The following is a 16,072-nucleotide window of genomic DNA, read 5'->3' as shown; positions in this document are numbered from 1 at the left end:
ATTTCAACCCATTGTCAGTTCTAAGACATTTAACTTTCCTTTCTATTTAGTTCTCAATCATGATCTTCTAATTTATAAATGTTGAAAATGTCTTTAAAAAGTACACCCAAATTATTCGAGAGTAATCATTAATTAAATTCATGAAGTATTTGGCACCATTCTAAGGAAAAAAATTTTTTTGAACCCATAGAACAGAACAAATATAATCTAACTTATCTCTATTCTTATGCACTACATTTTTGTTAAACTTCACTCTAATTTGTTTGCTAAGTGCACAATGTTCACAAAAGCAGATGTCGTGGCTTAGTTTGATTCTGATTACTGAGCCCTGATGCTAAAACAACTTCTTTCAAAATTGTATTGCCTTGAAAAATATAGAATTTAGACTCCAATGTGTCTTTCATGAATATCATAGAACCACTACGTAGTATGCGGACATTTTTTTTTTGCATAGTATGTATAGGCTTGGGAATCCTACGTAGAAAGAGAAATAAAGTTCCTTTTTATATGTGGAATATGCTGACATTCAATAATTTTGAAATTTCCATCAAACATTCTCAATTTGATGTTTACTAATTTCATCTATAGATAATGAAATATCATTACCCATATGCACGGTACCACTAATAAGTTTATAAGTAATAAAATAATGCTTGTGTTGGCACATGTGGAATATAACACCAGAATCAAGAACCCATGAGTTATTTCTATGATCTGAACTCATAAATAAAACTTCTCCAGCAATGACCTGCCTTGTCAGCGTATCAATAACGCATGCTATCAGTGCGAAAGCCCCCGGTACCTTATAAAAGACTGCCCTGGCGACCAAAGGATGTAGCCCAACCCGTAGCACAAGGTCAAGTGTACCACTTAAAAGAATCTGATGTCCTCCCTACTCCTGTCCTCATCCAGGGTGTGTTTTCTATTTATAATACTTTTACCAAGGCTTTGATCGATACTAGTGCAACTCACTCTTTTATTTCCTATGCATTTGCTTGTAACCTAGAATTTAGACCAGAAGCCTTAGGAAAAACACTAGTGGTGGAAATTCTATCTAAAGGACTACTAGAAGTTCATTGTGTATATAAGGATTGTAGGATAAAAACTTCAGGGATAGAAATATATGTAAACCTGATACTATTAGATTTTGTAGGATTTGATGTAATATTAGAAATGGATTGGTTGAAAAAGTATAGAGGTATAATAGACTGTGAAAGTAAAATTATAATCTTACAATCCCCAAAAAAGAAATAAAAATTATTGTTATTATTTTTCTAACAATTGAATAAACAGGAATATGGATATTGGACCTACTGTGTGTTCTATACCAATTGTTTGTAATTTTTCGGATGTCTTTCCCATCAAACTTCTAGTCTACCTCCCCCACGTGAGGTAGAGTTCTTGATTAAATTATTGCCTGGAACCCAATCGATCTCAAAGCCTGCGTATCGCATGAGTTGCACTGAGTTAACAGAGCTGGAACATTAGCTTTCTAACCTTATCACCCAAAAAATTCATTCACCCTAGCCATTCTCCTTGGGGCACTCTAGTGTTATTTGTAAAGAAAAAGGAGGGTACCCTCCGACTCTGCATGGACTATAAAAAACTCAATCGAATGACAGTTAAAAGTAAGTATCACTTAGCTCGGATCGACAATCTCTTCGATCAGCTGCAAAGAGTTACGGTCTTCTCTAAGATCAATCTGAGGACCAGGTATCACTAGTTGAGAATTAAGGAAGAAGATATTTTAAAAACTGCCTTTCGGTGCAAATACAGTTTGTACGAGTTCATAGTGATGTCGTTCGGATTGACCAATGCCCCAACAGCCTTTATGGACTTAATGAACTGGATATTTTAAAAACTGCCTTCCGGTGCAGATACAGTTTGTATGAGTTCAGAGTGATGCCGTTCAGATTGACCAATGCCCAACAGCCTTTATGGACTTAATGAACCGAGTTTTTTGACACGCACTAGATCGATACGACATTGTTTTTATTGATGACATTCTCGTGTATTCCAAAAGCTGCGAGGAATACATTGTGCATTTGGCTGAAGTGTTGGAGACCCTCCGCCAAAATCAACTGTATGCAAAACTAAGCAAGTGCTTTTTTTAGTTGGATCGAGTTTCTTTTCTCAGTCATGTAATCTCAAGAGAATGAGTTACTATAGACCTGTCCGAGGTGGAATCGGTGATTAACTGGAGTTCACCCACCAATGTGGCTGAGGTACGAAGTTTTCTGGCTTAGTAGGATATTACCGATGATTTATTGATGGATTTGTCAATATTGCTGCCCCTGTGAATTGACTCAGAAAAAAGGCATATCCTTCGTTTGGAATTATGCGTGCAGTGAAAGCTTTATGGAACTAAAGCGCTGTCTCACCTCTGCTGATGTGTTATTCCTCCTTGACAATGAGAGGATATTCTAAGTTTATTATGATGTATCTCATATTGGTTTGGCGTATGTCTTGATGCAGCATGACAGAGTAGTCACCTTTGGATCCAACAGCTCAAAGTCCATGAGTAGAACTACCCTATCCACGATCTGGAGCTAACAGTCATTATCTTTACCCTGAAGATATGACGGCATTACCTGTATGGTCAGACCTTTAAAATCTACACTGACCATAAGAGTCTCAAGTACCTCTTTTCCCAACGGGAGTTAAACACGAGCCAAAGACATTGGACGGATCTTTTAAAGGATTACGATTGCCAAATCATTTATCACCCAAAGAGAGGGAATGTAGTCGTCGATGCCCTAAGTTGAAAGGAGCCTGCTATACTGGCTCAAACAATGGTCTCTAGTTAGAAGATGATGGACACTGTACAATTGCTCTGACTTAGCTATTACGGCAAAGGCACCTATCTCGCCCAAATTCAAGCCCTACCAGATCTCTTTATGAAGATTTGGGAAGCACAGGCCATAGATCTGGAACTCATCAAGAATCTGGGTAAGTTCACTTCTGATGAATCTCCTAATTTCAGGATCTTTAATGACAGACTGTTCAAATTCTGAAATCAAATTGGGGTCCCCATTGCTATATGTATAAATGTACTCAAGACCGCCTATACTTTCAAGTTATCCATTCATCCTGAGAATACCAAAATGTACCAGGGCTTGAAACGATAATATTGGTGGCCAAGAATGAAGAAGGATATAGTTGACTATATCCCACGATGCCTCACTTGTCAATGGATAAAAATAGAACATTAGAGACCTGGTGGCTTCCTACAGGGTCTTCTAATTCCTGAATGAAAATGGGAGCACATGACTATGGACTTTGTCACCGGATTGCCCAGGACATATTCTGGTCGAAATTCCATTTGGGTCATCGTGGATAGGCTGACTAAAACCAACCATTTCCTACCTATTTGAACCACGAACTCCACCAGTAAGTTAGTCCACTTATATGTTGATGAGATTATTTGACTTCATGGAGTTCCCTTATTCATTGTATCCGACCACAACCCCCAGTTTACTTCTCACTTTTGGGATAACTTCCAAGAAGCTTTAGGGTCTGGGTTGTACTTCAGCACCGCTTATCATCCCTAGACGGATGGTCAATCAGAACGTACGATCCATACATTGAAAGACATGTTGCGTGCTTACGTTCTCGACTTTGGTGATAACTGGTTTGAGTATCTTCCTCTTTGTGAATTCACTTATAATAACAATTATCATTTCAGTATCGGTATAGCCCCGCATGAAGCATTGTATGAAAGGCCTTGTCATTCCCCTACTTATTAGAGTGAAGTCGGAAACCAGCGCCACTTAGGATCAGACGTCATCCACGAAACCATTGAGAAGGTCGCAATCATCCGTAAGAATTTGGCAACTGTCCAGAGCTATTAAAAGAGTTACACCAATAATCGTAGGCGACCCCTACAGTTTGCCGTAGGAGATCAAGTTTTCCTAAAAGTCTACCCCTACAAAGGAAAGATGTGATTTGGGAAGAGAGGGAAGTTGAGCCCTCATTATGTGGAATATTTTTTGATCATCGAGCGCATTGGACCCGTGGCATACCGCCTCACTCTATCCTGAGAGTTCGCGGGTCTGCATGATATCTTTCATGTCTCGATGTTCAAGAGGTACCACCCTTATTCATCTCATATTATTTCTCGTGATGAGGTGCAAGTACAGGCTGATATGACCTATGAGGAGGTTCTCGTAGAAATCTTTGGGTGGACCGATAAGGTCTTACATAACAAGACGATCCCCATGGCGAAGGTATGGCAGCATCATACCTCGAAAGAAGCAGCATGGGAATTAGAGGACAAAATGAGGAAAAAGTATCTAAACTTATTCGAGAAAAATTTGGGGATAAAATTTTTTTAAGGTGGGAGGGACGTAACACCCCCTCCCATCACTGTGCTAAAATGATTTGGAAACTGTATTTATTCAGATCTTTGCCCATTTTAAACTTAATTAATTTACGTTGTTTAACATTTATCGTGATTCGCAATTTTGATTGATTTTTATCTATTTATTTTATTTTAACTAAATTGAATTAAAGTAAAAATTTAGAAAAAAAATTGAAAAACGACAAAATGAAAAAAAAATGCTCGCGGGGAAAATCTCGCGAGAGGGCTGTTTGCCCGCACGGATGCTGGGCACTGTGCCCGTGCGCATACGTGCACAGTGGCCGCGGGGCGTGCGCATAGTGCGCACGACCTATCTGCACGCCCGCACACATGGGATGTGCACATAGTGCGCACGTCCCTTTCGCGTACATGGCACAAGGTCGGACTTACGCGTTCATCTTGTCGCGCGCAGGTGGGACGACCGTGAGCCCGGTACGGGGTTAGTAGTTGCGCGCATGTCCTGTCATGCAAAGGTAGGCCATCAATGTGTCACCTTACTCACAGATAGGCCTTGTGCGCTTGGGGCCTACGCGAAGTAGGCCTTGTGCGCTTAGGGCCTGTGAGAAGTAGGCCTGCACACGCAGCACCTAGTGCACAGGTTAGCCATTGTGCATGTGACAGTAGGCTTGTGCGCCTTCAAGCTAGCCTACAGCGTGCTGCCCGGAGCATTGCCACCTCGAAATGTGCATCGCTGCTGCCTTAGACGACGTGCGGTTGCCACCGGCAGCGGAGGCCTCCTCCTTGATTTTTCGTGTCGAGCATCTTTTTCTCCTTTCTCTTCACTGGATTTTTTCACTTGGCACAAATCCAACGGTTTTAAAATTCTATAAATTGCTCTCCGCATTCCCTTTCTCTCCATACTTCCATTTCTTCCATTTTCAAAGGTTTAGAGAGAGAGAGAGAGAAATTGTAATTTAGTGAAAGAAAGGAGAACGATGAAGAAAAAATCATCGAGGTTTTAGTAAGGAATCTAGTATTACTTTTGACGTCTTAAGAAGTATTTTTAAATAAACAAATTTAATATGATTGTTAATTTGTCTATTTTGTATGCCTCTGTGTACAGATGAGTCGAATTATTCTAGTTTTCAAGTATACTATGTGAATTATAGACATTTGATGAATTTGCATGTAATAAATATAATATGTAATCGATAATAGTAAAAGTAAAAAGAAAAGAAAAAGAGAAAAGTAGAATAAAGCCTGTATGATCCGAAATATATCTGTATTGACATGCATATTGCATTAATTGTCTTATTAAGCTTTTTATCTCTGAGGGGTATTTATTCTCCTTGCCCTTTGGGGTATCTATTTTCCCTTCCCCTATCTGGTTTGGAAAGACATAAGAAGACCGCTCCTAGTGGATGATGACGTGTCCTCTGACGAGAGTGGTGTCACACTATCTGTAGGAGTCTCATGTGACTAAGTAATGTCTGACTATAGATATCTGTTAGGGTCACTATAGTTGGTACAATAGTGATCATAAATCATACCATGGTTTGGCTAGTCGAAAATGGGGCTAAGCAAATTGTCATATCTGTATGTGATCTGGACATTCCACTTGGGTAGTTGAAAATCTATATCTGCCTTCAGAGATGGAAGTTGTAACGACTTCATGAAGTATGACACAAATAATTTGTATATTTCATAATTTATTTGATTTTCTTTATTATCTGACATGATGTATGTTTGATTTTCTGTGCTAACGTATCATTTCCTTAACAAATAAATGATTTTTCATAATACGAGATAAATAAACGAGGAAGTTAAACGGTGAGATAAAATAATTAACTTTTAAGATCTTACGATATTAATTTAATATTATTTTCCTTACTGAGCATATGGAACTCACTCTTTCCATGCTCCCCCACCTAGATGAGGAAGAAAATGAGAAACCACATGCCGACTTATCCTTGGAAGTCTATAAGGATCCCATAGATCCACAAGTCTGAGTGCATGACTGTTTCTGCACTCTAATGAATTCAATAGCATAGTTAAAGAAGTGACCCTTATGTTTAATATTTTGTAGCCACTTCTGGCCTCAGTTTATGTATGTTTTTAGAATTTATATATATTTGTAAGGAATTTGTTATGATTTGATTTCCCTGCATAAATTTTATCATGTACTCGTTATTTTGAATCTGTATCTGACATTCATTTGCCTTAATTAGCACTTGAGATGTCACATGGGCTTGTAATGTGCAGATACCATTTGTAATATTCTCGTTTTATGATAGACAAAACAGAAATTACAAAAGTTTGTCGATATAAAAGGTGATTATGGTCCCATAATTACAAGATCATCATTTTATTTTTCTAAAATTCTGTCACCAGAAAAAACTATCTTTTGAGGCATCATATTGATTCGGAAGATTCTACCGCATGAAGTGAACAATTCTTCCGCTATGGATCCAGGTACACTTCGACTTACATTTCTCATTGATTTAGTACGAGATTGCATGTTTAAATTTACAGATATATTGATTTAAAAAGAATTTTTATTCTAGCAATTGCTATCAGAGCATTTCTTTTATTAAATTTTTTAGATCCAACTTTTTTTTTATAGATTTTTTATTTTGGATCTCGAATATAAGAAAATAAATATATATATGTATATATATATCTATGAGGATTACAAACAATTATATATGTGTATATATATGTAGTAGAAACATTGTATCCTTAGAGATAATATATAACCCATAAACTTTATATTTTAATTTTGGTTTATGGTTATATGGTTTCATCAAAGTTATTATGTTTTGGTTTTTGGGTTATATATTATCTCTAAGTTTTCTTATAGTTGATCTAACTAAGGTTAAAATAAGACTAGTTGGAAATAGGCATTCTTAGATTACATATGATGTAATTTTCATACTGCACATCCATGTTTGATCCATGTCATTTGGTTATACTAATATACGTGACCATTGATGAGTTTAACTACATTAACTATAGCGAAGGCCTTTTTGATTTTATGTCATTATGATCGATGGACGGGATTATTTGGTGATGCATTCAGGTACTGATAGCACAATTTTGATTACTCGTACAGTTATTTAATGCATAATTAAGGTGTCACATGATGCCCAAGTGGGAGATTGTTGGATTTTTTCTAACATGTGGGTTTAATGTGTGCCTCGGTATGCATATCAGGCTATCAATTTAATAGAATTATTTAAAAGTGATCAAATACGGTTAAAAAGTATTAGGCCTTAATGCATCGATGTTAAGTATGGGCTTGTAATGTGCAGATACTATTTTTGTAATATTATCATTTTATGATAGGCGAAATGAGAATTATAAAAGTTTGTCGATATAAAATGGCAACCATGTGATTTGAGAAGCCATTAAATTGAAAGTTTGATACGCATACCGAGAGCTATATTAAGCCCACATGTCAGAAAAAATCTAACAATTTCCCACTTGGGCTTTATATAACACCTTAATTATGTGTTAAATAACCATAAGAGTACTCAGAACTGTATTATCAATACCTGAATGTATCACCAAGCAATCCCATCCATCGATCGTAATGACATAGGATCAAAGCGGCTTTCACTACAGTTAACGTAGCTAAACCCATCAACAGTCATGTATCGAATGACATAGATCAAGCATGGATGTGCAGTATGGAAATTACATACTATATGATATAAGCATTGAGCATGGATGTGCAGCATGGAAATTACATACTATATGATCTAAGCATACCTATTTCCAACTGGTCCTGCCTTAATCTTAATAAGATCAACAACAAAAAAACTAAGAGATAATATGTAACCGAAAAACCAAAACATAATAACTGAAATGAAACCATATAATCATAAACCAAAACCAAAGTACAAAGTTTATGACATGTCTTATATAATAAATACAAGTATGGTATAAGACTTCCACTGAATCTATACATCATATAAGAAAGCTTAATATTTAACATTATTATATTTCATTTTTGTTGTAATAAATACGTGACAGTTATTCAGTATAACGTGTGAACTTTAAATCGATCCAAATAAAGATTTATTGTTTGATGTGCTGCTACTGTCTATATTTAATTATTGTTATAGGGTACCACTTAAAAGTTAATATTATGTTCAAAGATAGAGTGTTAATTGATACTTGGTATCTTGATATGAGATATACCTTTATTTAAAATTCATTATTAAAGTTTATGGTTTAATATTTTTATGTGAGAATTAATTAATTAATTTGTTTTTGTATGTTCTCTGTTCAACTTCCTTTTCTACTGGAAGTATCACGGGAATGTTAATTCTATCCCAACGCTAAATGACACAAACTTCAAACGATGGAAGAATAATGTTCGACTTATACTTAGAGTTATAGATTTGGATTGGGCTTTACAGGTTGATCAACTTGATCGGATTACTCTTGATAGTACTCTTGAGAAAAAAAAGGAGTTTGAAAGATGGGATCGATCAAACTGTATGATTATGTTGGTTATGAAATAGGCCATTTTAGAGGTTTTTTAGAGCATTATGTCCAATGAAATCATAATAACTAGAGATTTTCTTCATTTTTTTAAAAAATATTTTACGATAAGTGATAAGACCGAAACATGTACACTTTTGTCGACTCTTGTTTCCATGAGGTATAAAGGAAATAGAAACATCAGATAGCACATAAAGGAGATGTCATATGTGCATGTAAAGCTCAAGACACTTAGAGTGAAATTGTCAGAAGAAGTACTTGTGTACTTTGTTTTGATTTTTCTTCCACCATAGTTCAATCATTTTAAGGTGACATACAAATGTCAGAAATAATCCTGAAATCTGAATGAGCTCATTTTCATTTTGTGTTCAAAAGGAAGAAAAACTCAAGTTTGAAAAGACAGAGAGTGCTCATTTCACAATGATTTCAAAAGATAAGAAGAACAAGAAAAAGAGACCAAGTAAATCTGTTGTGATTCCAGTACAATAGAAGAAGCAACAAAATGTTCATATCAAAAATATTTGTTTCTTTTATAAAGCTTCGGGACACAGAAGAAGCAATGCGCTAATTATAATGCGTGGCGTGCAAAGAAATGTATATTTCTTAATTTTGTTAGTTTTAAGGTTAATTTAACTTGTATACCTATAAACATATAGTGGATAGATTCTGGTGTCACAACTCACATCAGTGTGTCTATGCAGGGTTGCCTTCGTTGCTGCAAGCCAAGTGATGGTGCCATATTTATTTATGTAGATGATGGCAAACCATTCGAGGTAGAAGCAATTAACAAGTTTAGATTGTTGTTAAGGACTTGATTTTATTTAGATTTAAAAGAGACTTTTATTGTACCATCATTTAGACAGAATGTGATTTATGTTTCTATATGGAACAAATTTGGTTATTCATGTTCATTCAGAAATGGAAAATTTAATTTTTTTCTTAATTCAAATATGGTTGGTTCTAGTTCTTTATGCGCATGATAATCTTTATTTTCTTGATACAATTGGTTCTTATAATGAATCTGTACATGTTGGCACAAGAAGTGTAAAGAAAAAATTAACTAAGGAGAATTCTGCTTCATTATAGCACAAGAGATTATGGCACATCTCCCAAAAAAGAATTGAGAGACTTGTGTCAGGTGAAATTCTAGATCTCATTGATTTTATAGATTTTGACACATGTGTCCATTGTATTAAGGAGAAACAAACAAACATTAAGAGATTCAATGCCAACAGGGCTATGGACGTATTAGAACTTATTGATACAGATATTTGTGGACCATTTTCTACGGCTTCTTGGAATGGTCAACAATATTTCATAATGTTCATAAATGATTATTTCATATATGACTACCTATATCTTATTTATGAGAAGTCCCAATCCCTAGATGTGTTCAAGAGTTTTAAAGCAGAAGTTGAGAACCAACTCAATAAAAAGATTAAGGTTATTAGATCTGACTGTAGCGGTGAATACTATGGTAGATTTGACAGATCAGGTGAACAATGTCCGAGGTCATTTGCTCAATTCCTAGAGGAATGCAATATTGTCCCACACCACACCATGCTAGGTTCTCCTAGTATTAATAGTGTTGCTAAAAGGCGAAACATAATACTTAAGGATATGGTGAGGACTATGATTAGTTATTCTACCTTACCTAAGTCACTTTAGGGAGAAGCATTCAAGACTGCAACATATTTACTCAACAGAGTTACAATTAAAGCAACTACAAATACTCTTTATGAGCTTTAGACAGACAAAAAGCCTAACTTGAGATATTTGCACAGTTGAAGGTGTCCGGCTGAGTCCAGGACTTATAGGAAACAGGAAAATAAATTGGACTCCAGAACTATTAGTTGTTATTTTGTTTGTTATTCTGAATGATCCAGGGGTTACAAGTTTTATGATCCTACTATTAAGATAATTTTTTAGATAGAAAATACTCAATTCTTTGAGGATGTTGATTTTGTGAGGCAAAAAAGAGTTCGAGACCTTGTCTTTGAAGAGAAATGGGTCGATATTCTTATTCCCTTAGTTACTCCTGACAATGATCATGATTAGGTTTTTATATCTAGCATTATTCAAGAAGCAAATTTAGATCACGACTTGTCATAGTATTTTCCATTTTTGTTTAGAAAACTGTTCTTGAAGCACAAACATCACACTCTCAAGAACTTATGTCATTAAGGAGATCTATTAGAGAGAGGAGAAATGCAATTTCAGATGATTATATTGTATATCTCCAAGAACATGAGTTTGACATTGGTATAGTGGAATATGATCCTATCAACTTTTGTCAAGCCATGAAAAGTTCTAACTCTCAAAAGTGGATTGATGCCACGAATAAAGAGATGAAGTCCATGAAGGACAATGATGTTTGGGATCTTGTCCCATTGCCTAAGATACGAAACCCATTGTTTGCAAATAGATATTTAAAATCAAGAGGGATTCGAAAGGTAGTATGGAGAGATACAAGATCCATTTTGTCGCTAAGGGCTTTACGCAGAAAGATTATAAAGATACTTTCTCTTTAGTTTTATCGAAAGACTCTTTCAAGATTATAATAGTTTTAGTGGCACATTTTGATCTTGAGTTACATCAGATGGATATTAAGACATCGTTTCTCAATGGTGACATTGATGGGACAATTTATATGGTGCAATAAGAAAACTTTATATCTGGAGATGCATAGTAAATGGTTTGTAAACTAAAAAAATCTATATATGAACTTGAACAGGCTTCTCATCAATGGTATCATAAATTTTATCAAGTTGTCATCTCATTTGGTTTGAGATGAATTTAGTGCAAGATTGTGTACACTATAAGTTTAGTGAAAGTAAGTATATTTTTCTAGTTTTATATGTCGATAACATACTATTTTCTAGTAGTGATATAGGTTTATTATACAAAACCAAGAGATTTCTGATAAAAAAATTTAAGAATAAAGATTTTGGGGATGCCTCTATTGTATCAGGGATCCAAATACACTGGAATCACTCTCGGGGTACTCTTGAATTATCAGAAAAGAGTTATATCAAAAAAGTTCTTAAAAGGTTTGGCATGCAGAATTGTAACTAGGTGACTGCCCTATGTCTAAAGGAGATAAATTTACTCTAAGTCAATGCCTCAAGAATGACATAGAGACTACGGAGATGCAAAAGATTCCTTATTTTTCAGTTGTAGGAAGTCTTATGTATGCACAGGTTTGTACGAATCTGGATATTATGTATATTGTGGGGATGTTAAGTAGATATTTAAGCAATATAGGTAGATATTATGGATCATTGGAAAGCAGCCAAACATGTCATGCAATATCTATAGAGAACAAAAGATTATATGTTCACATACGGGAGGTCAGATCAGTTGGATATCATTGATTATTTTGATTTTGATTTCGTCAGATATCAAGAAAGCAGAAAATTTACATCAACCTATATTTACTTGCTTGCTGAAGGAGCTATCACCCTATAAGAATGCTAAGCAAACACTTATAGCCTCTTTTACTATGACAACAGAGTTTGTAGCTTGTTATGAGGTATCTAATCATGGAATGTGGCTACAAAATTTTATCACTGGGCTACGTATTGTTGATGGCATAGAAAGACCATTAAAGTTATTTTGTGACAATAAATATACAATTATGGTTTCTAACAACAACAGGAGCTCGGTGAAGTCAAAGTATATAGATATAAAGTTTCTCATTGTTGAAGAAAGAGTTCAGAGTAAGCAGATATCGATAGAGCACATTGGAACAAACTCAAAAATTACGAATTTGCTCACTAAAGGATTACCACTTAAGGTCTTTTCTGAGCATACTGCTCATAAAGGTGGTGTATCCTTAGATGATGTATAAGTTCAGTGGGAGTTTTGTACTCTAGTTGTATTTATTTTGTAAGACATGTCATAAAATTTGTACTTTGGTTTTGGTTTATGGTTATATAGTTTCATTTTAGTTATCATGTTTTGGTTTTTTGGTTACATATTATCTCTGAGTTTTCTTACAGTTGATCTCACTAAGGTTAAGGTGGACCAGCTTGAAATAAACACGCTTAGATCGCATGACATGTAATTTCTATGCTGCACATCCATGCTTGTTCCATGTCGTTCGGTTATACTAATATACGTGACCATTGAAAGGTTTAATTACGTTAACTGTAGCGAAGGCTGCTTTGATCCTATGTCGTTATGATCGATGGACAGGATTGTTTGGTGATGCATTCAGGTATTGATAACACAGTTATGAATACACATACGGTTATTTAACGCACAGTTAAGGCGTCACATAAAACCCAAGTGAGAGATTGTTGGATTTTTTCTAACATGTGGACTTAATGTGTGTCTCGATATGCGTATCAGACTATTAATTTAATAAGTCCATTTAAAAGTGTCAAATACGATTAAAAAGTATTAGACTTTAATGCATCGGGTTTAAGGATGAGCTTATAATGTGCAGATATTATTTTTATAGTATTCTCATTTTATGATTGACAAAATAAAAATTGCAAAAATTTGTCAATATAAAAGACGATTATGGTCCTCAAATCACACGGTCGCCATTTTATTTTTTTGAAATCACGTCACCAGAAAAAACTAGCTTTTAAAGTATCGAGTTGATTCAGAAGATTCTATTGCAGGAAGAGAATAATTCTTCCATTGTGGATTCAGGTATGTTTCCGCTTACATTTCTCATTGATTCAGTACGAGATTGTGTGTTTAGATTTATAGATCTATTAATTTAAAAAATATTTTTATTCTAACAAGTAAAGTTAAAGATTGGTTTTACTTATAAATATCTTTCCAAGAATTATTGACAAAACTTGACGAGCATAAAACTCAAACAAAAAACTATTTAAATAATTTTTTAGTAAAAATTTGATATAATGATTTCTTAAACTTCTTTTAATTTTTAGCAATTACTTTGATGAAAATAAGATAAATACTACGTAAGAAGAGCTAAACTAATGTGAAAGAAATAAAGTTTGAAAGTTTGTATCGATATTGGAACAAAATAGTTATGTATACAAAAAATGAATTAAAATGGTGTGATGCACTTATAGTATCATTGGATGAGAGTCTTTGATCTCTGCATGTTAAAATTGTATTATTTACATCTACATATCATACGAGAGTCCTCTCTTTGTGTGTCGAAGTTGTGTGATGCACAATCACACATCACAAGAGGGTCTCTACCTCTGTATGCCAAGACTGTGTGGTGCATAATCACATGCCAAATGCCAACAAGAATATATGTGGTTCCCTCAATCTTTTTCTTCATGAAAAAAAAAAAAAATTACATTATGAATATTATTTACTGATCTTTAAATTTAAATTACTCAACTACTAACTAAAAATTTATTAAATATCAATGAATTTAATCCTGAGTTTGGATGAATTTTGTATTACCGTATGCATAGATATTGTTCTATGGATGAATTAAATTGGTTTAAATATTTTGAATATAGTTCTTGGATTACATTAACATTGGTCATTTGGGTTTAAATTAGTTTGACTATTTTGAAATCATAATCTTGTTGGGATATAATGAATTGATGAATTATTAGTGCCGATTGTGCTTTTTATATCTAGCTATTAGATTTGATATTTAATGTAAATACATTTTCAACAATTGAACTCTCCATATATTTTTAAGGATTATATATCTAGCCATTAGATTTGCGGTACTTAATATATATATTTTTTAAGGATTAAGACTCATTATATCTTCTTGCAAATATATTTGATATTTAGTATATTTATTTTTAAGGATTGAATTCTTTGTACCTTGCAGTTTAATTTTTGTTATGTACATATATGATAATTATTTAGATTTTTAAAAATTTCTTTAAAAATTTTGTAATGATTATTTTAGATCATTTACTCTTGAAATATTATTGGTTATATAGATATACCTAAAAAAATTAAAAAGTTAGATTTTTTTTTATAAGTGTTACACAAAATTTTGTGCAACTAATTTAAAAAAGAGAGAATATTACATACCAAGTAATAATTAATATCATAAACAAACTTTTAATTAAATCATTTGTACAAATTTTGAATTTAAGTTGCGTATTTTCACAAATGAATATATTAGTTTCATTTGATCAATTTCTTCTCATACTAATGGTGGATAATGAATAATATATGAACTAAATATATGTATTAATGTTGACGGTCCCTTATTATCCAAATCTTGAACGGATTATGAAGCATATCGAATATATATTCTCTTTGGATATGTTGGTTATCACGTGCTTATTAAGTATCTAGAGAAATTAATGATAATTTTAGGTTAAACTGCAATTTAGTAGTTAATATTAGCTTAATTTCAAAATATTTACCTTAGCTCTTGTGTATTAGTGAAAATCTTCTAAAATTAAATTCTAGTTTATTCCATAATTATGAGCTTTTTGGTTAACGTTCCTTGAGCTTGATTATTGAAATTTAAAAATTTATTTGTAGTCTAAGATTATACATTATTGTATACTGTATTTGATTAAATCTTACACATGCTATAGATGTGCCCATATATATGTTGCATATAAAATATATTTGATTAACTTTCATGTATCCTTATTAGTACGATTTGAATTCATGACAAAAAGAGGGAAATGTTGAATTAAATAAATTTTTAGAATATAAAATCACCACCCTCCATATTTAATTTAATGAGAACAAAAGAAAAAAATTAGTGGAAACATACTTTGTTCTATTGTGGAATTGATCGTTCTTGATGGTTAGGGTTTGATTCTTCTAATTTAAAACAATTTTAGAGTCTGTAAATTATTCTACTGAAGAGAGAAAGAAAATTATTGACAATTTTAAATTGCGGACCATAACCCCTTAAAAAGACACATGCTTTCATTATTTTTAATTTTTTCCCTTATCAAATTAAAAATAATAATTTAGTCTCTACATATTAAATCTATAACAATTTAATACTTCAAAGTTAATTATTAATTTTATTAGACCACCAATTAAATTAACTATATTTTAAGATAGCAATATACATTAGATCATATACGTGTGCCCATGTATTGGAATTGTTTCCAACAATCTTCCACTTGGACAATATATATTGCCTTCTAAATATGTACAATCTTATGAGCTCAAAATTTTGTTATCAAATAAGGTATTACAAATAATCACGTCCATTGACCATACTGATATGGGATTAAAGGAGCTTTCGTCACATTTAACGTAATTAAATTCACCAATAGTTACATATATCAATATAATTAAATAGCATAGATCAATCATGAATATGTA

This window comes from Carica papaya, chromosome 6 (genome assembly GCF_054855325.1).
Source record: "Carica papaya isolate Zhongbai chromosome 6, ASM5485532v1, whole genome shotgun sequence".
Classification (NCBI taxonomy): domain Eukaryota; kingdom Viridiplantae; phylum Streptophyta; class Magnoliopsida; order Brassicales; family Caricaceae; genus Carica; species Carica papaya.
This window is presented reverse-complemented; position numbering follows the sequence as displayed.